Genomic DNA, 12,519 nt, shown 5'->3' on the forward strand with positions numbered 1-12,519 from the left:
GATCTGCAAAGAAAATTAAGTGTAATTGATATCTTCATTATTCTTTGCTAGCGTGCAGTACAGTTTTTATGACAACTTGACTACCTAAATGCAATACCTAAAGGCAGTGCTATTAATGCTCCAGCAAATTGCTTAACTTTTAAATTCATACTCAAATAGTCCATAACTCCATAAGCGGCGGCGTCAAGTATCTTTAAGGCTTTCTTTTTTAGCCCCCGATGCAAAAACGACGAGATTTTATAATTTTGACGTGTATGTGTGTGTGTCTCTATGTGACATCGTAGCTCCCGAACGGAAAAACTGTTATTTATTTTGTTATTATGTTTGAAAAGTGAATTAGTCCAGGGTATTCTTAGCTATGTTTTTTTTTATTCTTTTAAAGTAAGAGTGTAACAGCTCGTTTCTGGTGTGCAGCTCGTCTCGGTTCGTCCATGGCGGTTTAGGAAAAAACTCAACAGTTTTGCAGCCCTATATGACCAAAGGCCTTGGGAAACACGCCAAGGTTGCGGTCGACGCTACGGTCGCAACCGCAGTAGGGTTTCCGTACAAAGAACTCGTTAACCATTGAAACAGCTGTCCCGCAACAACCACGGGTGGGACCGTAAACCGCTCCGTCAGTTCTCAGCCTAAGTCTAGTACTAATATTAGCATTGTTAGGGATTCTTATCTTTTAAACTAGACAGTAAGACAACGGACTTAACATTCAATATCAAAGCATTCAGAGCTTCACTTCAATTTTTTTTAAGTCGGCGATAATGGCCTTATCTGTGTATACCTTTTTTTGACCACCACCACCTCCACAGCGATGAGCGCTGTTTAAAGTGACAGGTTCAGGGCAGGGGCAGGGGCAATTTTGGAATTTATATTTTCTGAATTGTCTGTAGTTTGGGCTGTTGGTAGGCATTTTTTTTTTTTTTTTTTAATAATAATTATTTATTTGCCAAATTGTGGGTACATAACAAGAACACATTTCATTCAACAGACCCTTCACAATCGACTGTCACAGACAGTGTGCAAATGTTTCTAAAAATAAAATATCAGAAATAAGTAATAATGTCATTTTAAATTAATTAGGCAAATAATACAAATGTTGTTATACAGTTAGAAAAGTTAACTAAGTAGGTATATTGCTGTCACTAAGGTATTCTTTTACGCTATAATAGTTTCTGTGTTGAGAGTATCAAAAATTGCTCGCTTCAATTTTACTTGTGGTAGATTTTTGTGACAGTCCGGAAGTTTATTGTACAAAGTAATAGCCATACAAAATTGGCCGAGGCTTGTTACCCTTACCGACAAAGACGTGCCGCTAATCGATTATGCGTTACTGTACGATGTCGCGTATTAACCGATTAGGGGTAAGGGTTTACTATAGCTGCTTTACTCCTTACAGGTTACTCCGTCTTTATCATTCCTTACAAGCGATGATGTTGAAGTCAAGTAGATATCATTAAATACCTTCTGTTCTCATTTCGTTTGTAACATCTTTACAATTTAAACTCTCAAGTAACTGCGACGCCAGAGATAAATCTCCTTAAGTGTGCCTCGAGCTGTCAGTATTTTTTTGTAATGTAATCTCCGCTGTCAGTACTTATTAATGTGAATTGGGAATTGCATAAGTTAATCTGACATAGGTACTTAATATCTTTTTAAACTTACTTTGTGTCGACCTCACTGACTCAGCGGTGAGTGCTGTGGTCTTTAATGTTGGAAATGCCGGGATAAATCTCGGGTAGGGTATTTTTTTGGTAGTTGAAATTTAAGAATTTCCTCAGGCATGGTCTGACGGGATGCTTCGGCCGTGGCTAGACACGATGCCGCTTGGAAACCGATGATGAGTTTAATATAACATAGCCCCAAAATGTAAGACCGTTACCATCTAAACTGCATTATTACTTAATGAGATTGTAATCAACAGATTATAAAAAAGAATAACTTTTTAGCTTTGCCCGCGTATGACCCCTACGTTATGATATCACCTTCTGCACTTCTAGCCTGGACAGAAGACCTTTTTCTTCCCGGGGAAAGAACAAAATGTTATTAAAACTGTTGCTATAAAAAAATGTTGTTATGTTTTTGTTAAAATGTTGTTATGTGTTATGTTAATTTTATGTTATATTGTTTCTCCGAGCAATAGCGCACGAGTGGAAATAATTTTCAAATATTATAGTTGTAATAAACGTGTAATAATAAAAGGGGGCAAATCTTCTTTTCCTTGTGCTGAATGCTAAATTTTTCTCATAAAATAAAATTAATAAAAATTTATTTTATTTTATTTATAGGTATGGCCAGTAAATATGGTAGATATTATAAGGATAAAATATTAATAGTATATTTATGTAAGGATTTTTTTGAAGCTATACTATTGCATCAGGTTTTTAGTATTCTGTATTAGAATAAGAATATAAATAAATATTTATTTAAATTGGTATACGGAAAAATTGAGTAACATCGGAAAACGCGTTGTTTATTACCCTTTGGGAAATCTTCGGATGTGGGTTGAAAATGATTACTCAAGATTGGTTAGTCAGTTATTTATTGAGCTACTGATTATTCAACTAGGTACTTTTAGTTGCACTATATGCTGCATATATGCATTCGGAAACGTTCCAAAATCATATTATTGCGCCTCAATATCGTTGAATTACTGCAGATGTCTGTACCCACTCATGCAATTTAATATTTGAGAGCAGATTTACGTCTTGTTATGTGAGATGGGTATATGCAGTGATATGTTCGTAATATATTATTATTCCTGGAGGGACAGACACTCACTCCGGGCCTCTCTCATAGAAGAGGTGGATTAAGATCTCTACAATTATGATGTTTTGGAAGGAAGATCTACCCTCGCCCATGCTCGAGCGCAGGTTGCGAGCTTTAAAGCTGGCGTCATATGTTTAATACGATCAAAAATTAATATATCAACTGTTTTACGAGTAAAAAAATAACAAACAAATTGAGAACGTCCTCCTTTTTTGTAAGTCGGTTAAAAAAGAAGATCTAAACCGACTTCCGTGGTTGGTTTAGGTTGTATTGTGTTTGCTAATAAAACTTGCTCTGATTACAGTTGTCCATTCAGTAAATCATCTATGTACAATAAATAATAAAAAATAAATTTAAATCATAATCTGTTAACGTCTCTTATAGGAGAAACGGTTTTACAGCATAGACCCACCAAGTTGCTCTAGCGCGGGTTGGTGGGCCAGTGATACCGAATAAACCTAAAGCTCTAAAATATTTATTGGTTTGTATGTAGTACCTACTTAAGTCGTGGCTAGCAATTTCATATCCGGACTATATTTATAAGCGCGGCATAACGTTGGAATAGTTACGGCGCTTTCAGTTGTAACGAGTGTAACAAAACGCTACATAATTAATATATCGTCGTTATGCCACGGGTATTAAAAAGAATATATGAACAAATTCGTAGAAGACCCAAAATTACTTAGGAAAAATAATTCTTCCGCTTTCCGCAGTCGTGTAAAACTAACCAAAATATTTTTGTTTTTGAAACTGAATAATACGAGTATATCAACTGAGCAGAAATATCTTTGTTATTATTAGTCATACAAATTTTATCACGCACGAAATATTTTTATTACGTTTTCTTAGGATCTACCTATTTATCCAACCATAAATGAGAAACAACAAAAATGGCTTTGGTGTAAGTGTAGGGAAATGCCAGGTATTTATACAGGCCAGACGAATAATACGGTAAAACCACTGGTGCTTTACAAACATTTTGCCGACCTCCCTGGCGCAACGGGGAGCGCAGTGTATTTAAATAGGAGGCCCCGCGTTCGATTCCCAGCAGGGGCATTTCGGGAATTTATATTTTCTGAATATTCTCTGGTTTGGTGGAAGGCTTCGGCTATGACTAGTAGACCCCACCGACAATTGGTGGCAATTTAATATTCCGGCGCGATGTCGCGTAGAAACTTATTAGGGATATGACTACCATACTCCTTAACAGGTTAGCCTGCTACCATCTTAGATTGCATCATCATTGCATCGTCCAGAGCTAACTTGTAGTAGAATAAAAAAAAAACATACATATTTTAAAAAAATTAAGTAAACTCTTACTCATACTATGAAATAACAGTACCTGTTGCTTTCCTTGCCTGTACTATTCACCGGGACTGTATATCTACTAATATTCTAAATGCGAAAGCGTAGAAGTCTAAAGAGGTTATAAGAAAAAAAACATCAAAAAATAATCGTCATAATCAGTGTATCATTGGCGGAGTAATCACGTAAAAATTATACAAAGTCGTTTGACTTACGCTGTAACTTATTCTTGTTTTTTCTATAAATTGAGGGTTCGTTCAGTTCTGAATATGCCATCCTCCTCGAAGATACATAAAAGATCTTTCCTACTTCCTACGCTTAATGGCCACTTTATAAATGTCATAAAGTTTTCTGGCTTTCTTAGCTGTAAAAGATGAACATTGTTACAGACACCCAATTCCCACAAATCGAGATTGAAGTGAACCCTGCACGAGAGTCTTTCTAATTCGTTTCGGACACATTCCACTAAAATGTGATAAACATCCTCGATAACATTGCACTGTGAGCACTTAGGTGAATCAGATTTTCCCACTAGGTGTGCGAATCTATTCGCCCGGAGCGAAGTCTTAATGCAGATACATTATCACCTCAACTCATTTAAGCTTTATTTTATTTCACGGGACAGTGCATTTTTCCGGGATGAAAAAGTAGCCTATAAATAAATGAACGCACTTCTGCTATACCCCCATAAAGTACAGAAAACACAAACAGAAACACACAACACAATACAATACAATTTTTGGGCTTTATCGCTACATAGCGATCTCTTTCACTCATCTAATGGCATAAAAGAAACAGGTACAGAAAATGTAGGTGCATATAGCAATATAGTATAATAGATATATCCATAAAAATATAGATGCATCAATTACAAAAAAATAAATACGACATTACCAATATGTTATTTACTTAATTAAAAAATAATAATTAAAGTTTAGTTAATTCTCATTACCTATGCCACTCTTCGGCCCGCATACTATATTTATGCAATAAATAGCTTCAATCCGTTGATCTGGTGCTAAAAATTTGCACTTACACATACACACAGACACACACACTTACTCTCACACCTTACTCTCACACACACTCTCACGCACACATTTTTGTTTAATTTATAAAGACTATAGCCAATTTAACTGTTAAGTTCCTTGGTACCTTGTTCTCAACGTTATGTTTTTCTTACGTAATTATCAGATAGGCACCATAACTGGCGATTGCTTAATTGAGATAAAAATGTGAATCATACAAAACAAGAACATTAGAACTGCTTTCTTTCCTGTTCTTTTACTGAACTAGTTTGTACGTACAACCATGGTGTCCACAGACAACTTCACTTTTACCTCATAACTACGTATTTTTTAGTTCGGTGAACTTTATGAAAACGAAACGCAGCGAAATGATCCTTTTGACCCTCATTTGACAACGACTAAGGAGTACCAAGTTGTAATCAATATCGACTATTATTGACTTGTTTTTATGCAAATTCTTTTCATGCTCAACCTCGACACTAGGGTGGATAACAGAAATGAAAAATTTAAAAAACCTTGAAATTGTTTAGGTTTTCAATGAATCAGTGTATTCATTGAAAATGCCACTTAAAATTACTTTCGATCGTTCTTTATGTGGTACGAGTAAGTACAAAGATAATCGGATCAAATATGAATTAAAAAAAATACATTGATTATCCATTCAAGTTATTCTTTGGCACTGTCTTTCTCATAGGAGAGAATCATAAACTTAGCTGTCCACGCTTGAAGTAATAATAACTGAGCGTAGACTTAACGTCCTCTTCGATACAAGGGTACACCGCTTTTAGCACCAATTTCCTAACTTCGGTCTGATACTAACTTGACAATAAATTCAATACCCAAGATATGTTTGCCCGAAACTGGACAGCACCCATGCAGTTTTTTCAAGTTTACCAACATAAAATAAATACCAAAGTGAAAGTATAAAACCTTCGACGAACAATAATGTATTATCGCAATGTCATCGTTGGTAAACGTTTTTATCGTCAATGTTTACTTTTTTTTGGGTTATAGGGATATGAATTCGGTTTAGCGCCGGGTGGTACGACCACATAAAGCCTCGAAGTCTATGGTGGTGATAGAATTGTGAAACTTTATTTTCAATTTAAACACTATTCAATTTACTTATTAAGTCAAAAAAAGAAGAAAGCCTAGAATCAATGGTTATTTTGTGCTGTCTTTTACTAAAAGATGACCTGCTATTATTGCCTTCTAAATGCAGTTAAATAAAAAAAACCTTAAATCATTATCATCAATAGGCTATACAGCCCACTGCTGGGCTTAAGGTCTCTCCCAACGGCAGGGTTTGCCCTTAATCACCACGCTGGCAGACGTGTTGGTGATCGCAGTAATAAATAAATATACTAGGACAATACACACATCGCCATCGAGCCCCAAAGCGTAGCTAGTATTATGAGTACTAAGAAGACTGTTTAATATATCTATTTTTTATGAATAATATAGATCAATACTTACAATAAATAAATAGATAAAAACCCAGATACTGAAAAACATTCATGTTCATCACACAAACATTTTCCAGTTGTGGAAATATAAGTAATATTGAAATTTGTCCAAGTGCACCTAAAACACTTACCAAATTATAAAAATGACAAAATAGGCACACACACACATACACGTACACGTGAAATTTATAACACCACGCCGTTTTTGCGTCGGGAATAAAAAATAAAAAACTTTTAAGTCCTCGCTTTCCCCATCCAATTAGGAAAACGTTAACGTCAGAATAACTTGAGAGTAAGTTTTTGAGTATACAAAACTCCATTTGTGATTAAGTAATCAACGCCGACTCCAAGCTGCCGTTAATTGCTTAATCAATTAATGTGAGCTATCTTAAAGGTCATCTTATTGATACAGGTAACGTTCACACTCAAGAGTTTTTCTTTCAGATCGGTGAACGACGATTTCTGAAAGGTGTGTGGGACTAAATGACAAGCCATCTTCATCATCTCATGACTGGGCTACTACAGGACATGGGCCGTCTGTCACGATGAGAAGAGCCATAGTCCACCATGCTGGCAAAACCGGCTTGCCTGAGGATTGATCATTTTCTGAAAAATGTGTATAGTCTACCAATTCACATTTTATCAGCTTGGTGGACTTTGTCAGTGTAAGAAGAGAACCGCGCCCGTTAATGAGTCGACAAAGATGATGAAAAACCACATACAGAAACGTCTTACTAGAATAACTAAATAAACAATAACGGTTTCTTCTAACTCTAGAAGAAACCGTTTTATGTGATCTGGCTACATTATGTGACCTTATTACTAAAAGCGGTTTGGGTGATGGAGAGTGCTATGTTCGGAGTATCTGTACGCAATCAAATAAGAAATGATGAGATTTGTATAGAAGGTTGATAGACACCTGACAAGGTGGACACCCATAAAATGAGTTTTTCAGGGACCCGCTGAAAGAAAGTGGCATAACACTGTGTAATTAGACCCGCCTTATTATTTAAATCCTATGTATACCGAGCAGTGGCGTGTTAAGAGGGTATGAACGGGGTATGCAAAAAACTGCAGTAAGAGTTGTAAAAAATTAAGTATTTATTACTCGTACTTGAGGTTTTCTTCACTTTATATCATCTGCATACCCTGTGCATACCCTCTATGCACGCCACTGCTACCGAGGTATGTATTTGGAACTCCCTACAAAATACCTATGTTCAGCAGTGGACTTCCATTGGTTGATAAGATGATGACGATGAGCCCAAGATTATCCCAGACGCCATAATTTGCATGCATATGAAAACGTTCTCTTAAGAAAGAAAAAGAGTAAAATGCCTCGTTTCTCATTGTTAAATTATCCTTAAAATATTATAAATGCGATAGTATGTTTGTTTGTTCGTTCGTTTGTTTGTCCTTCCTTAACTAAGTAGCCAATGAACTAAATTTTTGGCATAGAGTTAGCTCAAAGGACGGAGAGTAAAATGGGCTATTTTTATTGCAGGAAAAGAAGCGGTTTCCACGGGATTTGTAAAAAACCGTAATAAACGCGGGCAACAGCTGGCAATCGAATAGTCTGAAAAAGGTCCTTTATAGACACTTTAGCCTACTCCAGAAATACACACAGGTAGATGAAACTTTATTATATCATGTTTACGAACGCCTACGCATTCCTAAAGCTATTTCCATATATTTCTATGAGTCTATTTTGAGTATTTTTAATACATACGTATTTTATATGTTTCGTTAACCTTGTGGAATGTTCGATTACGGTTCCAGAGGTTCTGAGTTCGATTTCCGGGTCTTTGCAGGAATTGTTTTCTTCTCCAGAAAGTCTCCAGCCTAGAAGAAGTCTCCAGAAATTGGTATTGTCCAGTGTGAGTGGTTTTGAAAAGCATCTTAAGCCGTCGGTGATAATTATTATAGGTAAACACGTAAGCAAGCAGCGTAAAGGGTAAAGACCTTCCCTCTTTCATGACAGATGAAGGCCTGTGACCTTCGTGCGTGTTTATGATAATTAGCCATATTTGACGAATCTCTTGGTGCAGTGATAAGCACTGGGGTTTCACGAGTGGAGGTCCCGGATTCGATTCCCGACTTAGGCAATTTGGAAATTTATAATTTCTGTTTTTTTTGTCTAGTCTGGTTGGGGGCTTTTGACGCAGGTAGTAACCGCTCTACCGAGAAAGCAAGGGATTTAGTTATAGCCGATAGCCGGGCATGGTATGCCCAGCATTGGGACGTCAATAGGCTGAAGGTGTGTGTGTGTGTGTGTGTCTAGTTTTGTTACCGGACCTTCAACTCCTCCTTCTAGCTTGCCTGATGTTTAACTAAATATTTTGGTGTGCTTTGGGATGATATACCTAATTGCATCCATTGTGGAAACCCTTTTGTCCCTAAATACTATTTATAGTCGGAAGCTAATTTTAGCGAGACCACGCACTTCCCCAGCTGACCTATTTCAAAAGGGGAAATGGAATACCAATGTCATTGACAGTCAAATTTCGAATGTCAAATAAACGTCATTTGTTATCAACTACAATTAAAGCAAAACTTTATTATTCATAATTCTTAGAACCAAACCCAATAATAGTCATGATGGCTCACCAAGAAACTATAATAAAGTATTTATCTAATGATATATGATTTATATATTTTGAAAAACGCATATATATTTATTCGAAGTGAGATCGGTATTTATTTACAATAAACAAAAGTGCAAAATCTAGCTTTCCGCCATGACAGGTGAAACGCAGAATTCCAAATTATGACGTCATTTCTATATATACATAAGTGGTATACACTTAAACTTCGAAAATCACTGCGTATTTCAAGCGTTTTGTGATTTCAAACTACATTTTTTTTGTTATCTATACTAAAATCAATGTATATCGTTTTGTTGTACATTTAGCAATAACAAACAAAGACTTCCTAAAGCTCTAATTTGTCAATGACGTCACACCCGGCGAGCACTTTCGCTGGAAATTATTTTTTTACATATAGTTTGCAATATTTAAGATTTTTTGCGGCGATGGACTCTGCAACGGTATCAGCCCCACTCATGTTTTTAATTGTATTGATTTATAGCTAGCCGAGTAAGAAAACAAACAAAATTTCATTGGATAATAAATATTTGGGTTCCTTCGATAGTGTTATTTTATTGTCGCGGATCGCAATGTTTACACATTCCGACGTTTTTTCAATAAAGTATATCGTTTTGTTGTACCAAACCTTACAAGCAAAAGTTCGGAAAGTAATTCGTGGTTATGTAAAATGTATGTAGTAAATACATTTTTATACGATTTTAGCTATTCGATCTGCAAATTATAATAACATTTGATGTACAAAGCTAAGTGTGAAAGGACGTAATGAAATGTAACTATATAATTTAATTAATTAATTAATTATAAAAGGAAACTGCTGCGAAATATTGCTCGTAGTTTTGGTTTTAAGTTGACACCTAATTAGTATATTTTATGTCATTGTTGTATGTATGCGTTTCTTGGATTGCAATAAAGATAACTTTCTTTCTTATTACCTTATAGCGAGTTTGTCGGCATACGACCTCCCAAGCGCAGCGGTTCTGAATTTTCACTGGTATGGTTTAGTGGGAGGCTTCGGGCGTGGCTATTTACCACCCTACCGACAGACACGCTAAGCCATTAAGCGTTCCGGTGCGATGCGATATAAGAACCATATCCGTAACAGTTTAGCCCGTTACCGTCTTAGACTGCGTCATCACTAATCAGCAGGTGAGATTGCAGTCTAGGGCTAACTTATACTGGAAAAAAAACACAACACATAATGGAAAATATATTTCTGGAGGCTTCAAAAGAGGCTTTAATTGATCAATTTGAATAAAAAGTTTTAAATTTTACAGTATATTAAGACTACTAAAATACCTTTGAGGAACTGTCTAAGCATATTTATTATTTATGCGATAAACGAAATCATCTTGATATATGAAAGTGAATCCGTAAGATTATTTCATTCCGTAAGATTATTTCTCTGCCGGGGATCGAAACCGAGACCTCCCAATTGCGACCGATTGGCGCAGTAGGCAGCGCCCTTGCTTTCTGAGTCAAAGGCCGTGGGTTCGATTCCCACAACTTTAAAATGTTGGCGTGATAACATAAATGTTTTTCAATGTCTTCGTGTTGGATGTGTATTATTCACAAAATTATTCATCAGTCCTCTTCGTATCCATAACACAAGCTCCGCTTACTTTAGGGCTAGATGGCGATGTGTGTATTGTCGTAGTATAATTATTTATTTAATTAAAATCACAGCGATCACCGCTGCACTTGGGAGGACCTTTTCAAACAAACTCACTATAATGTAATACGAAAGAAAGAAACTATACTTAATTGGACACCAAGAAATACGTACCTACAACAACGACATAAAACCACACACATAATAATTAGATACAAAAATGAACTTATGAAATGAGTTGACATGATACTTCGTAAGAGGTGATATAGGTAAGGCTTCGACCTCCCGTTCGGTTGGGCCGAGTTTGATCTCCGATACTCGCCTCTAACTTATCAGAGTTATGTGCGTTTTTGATTTATGCAATTATATAACTTAACCTGTTCTCCATAATGCTCTAGTGTGAAGTAAATCAGCACTTGGCCAGCGTGGTGGACTACGCCTTAATCCCTTTTCTTTCTGATGGGCGACCCGTGCCCTGTAGTGGGCCTGGTTCCTACTTAAAAGCAAGAAAAGTGACTAAAAATACTCAACTCTCGAGAACGGAATACGAGATACGGATTATTCTTGCAAAACTCCTTTAAATTAACTGCCACTGAACCTTGTTTACTTGATGGCAGAGTTCGTTAAACCCGAATAAAAACAACCGATCTCATTTACTTTGACTAGATTCCAGAGAAGCGAGCGTGTTGAAAGTAGAGACTTGGATAATCCGGTCTATGTCGGTATGTCTGAGTAATCGCTCAGTCTAATCTCGAGGAAATCTCGCGGCCAAAAGTCACTCTGGACACTAAAATTAGGGCTGTCACATGCGGCGGCGTGCACTTCATAAATGCACAAGAGCACTGCCTAGCCTAAATATGCCATCATCCTGCTTGATGCCTGTCGTATTGAATATTCTATGCACGCCAATGTAGGCAGAGCGTCTATGGCTTCACCCACTAATCCAAAAGTACTACTAAAAAATACTTTTTGCGTAGTTGTGAAGTATGTACTACTTGCGTGCCTCGTTTGTCAATATTTTTACAAAGGGACATCTGTCGCAAAAAAAAACTACAATCCTTTCTCGTTTTATAATATTAGACTTTTTTGTTTGTATTTTCAAAATTCCAATATTGAAAACCTAATCAAACTAAGGTGTTTTTTACTACAGCCAATTTAACAAGAAAAGGTTTTTTTTTTAAATTTCTACTACAAGTTAGATAAACTCTACTTCTTAATACTAAGAAATGATAAAGTCTAAGATAATGTGTTAGGAGTATAGCACGTATGCTATACCGATATCCCCAACCGGTTTCTGCTCGACATCCTACCCAACGCTAAGCCGCTCGAGGCACGTCTTTTTCAGTATCGAGGTTGTAGCTACCCACTGCCGAAGCCTTCAAAGTACGTAAAAAAGATTTCAAACGAAATTCCTTTTACATAGATCCATCTATTTTATGTATGACTATTGTTTATATATTGTTTATATTTGTTGCTCGTCAACAAAACATAATGTTTTGGCCATGATTTAGCATAGCTAATTTGACCCTGAAAACAAAAGGGATGCGATTATAATAATTATATGATAATCACACATACACGCCCATTCATATACGTTAATGAGCGTAATTAGTACACCATTCGCTGGCTCGGCATCCTTTTGTGAATACAAATGGGTAAGTGTACACATAATGGTTTTATTTTAAGCAAATATGCGATTATATATTTTATGTAATACTAAATGTATCAGGTCACGCTTCGCTATG

Source organism: Pararge aegeria, chromosome 8, assembly GCF_905163445.1.
Source record: "Pararge aegeria chromosome 8, ilParAegt1.1, whole genome shotgun sequence".
NCBI classification, from domain to species: domain Eukaryota; kingdom Metazoa; phylum Arthropoda; class Insecta; order Lepidoptera; family Nymphalidae; genus Pararge; species Pararge aegeria.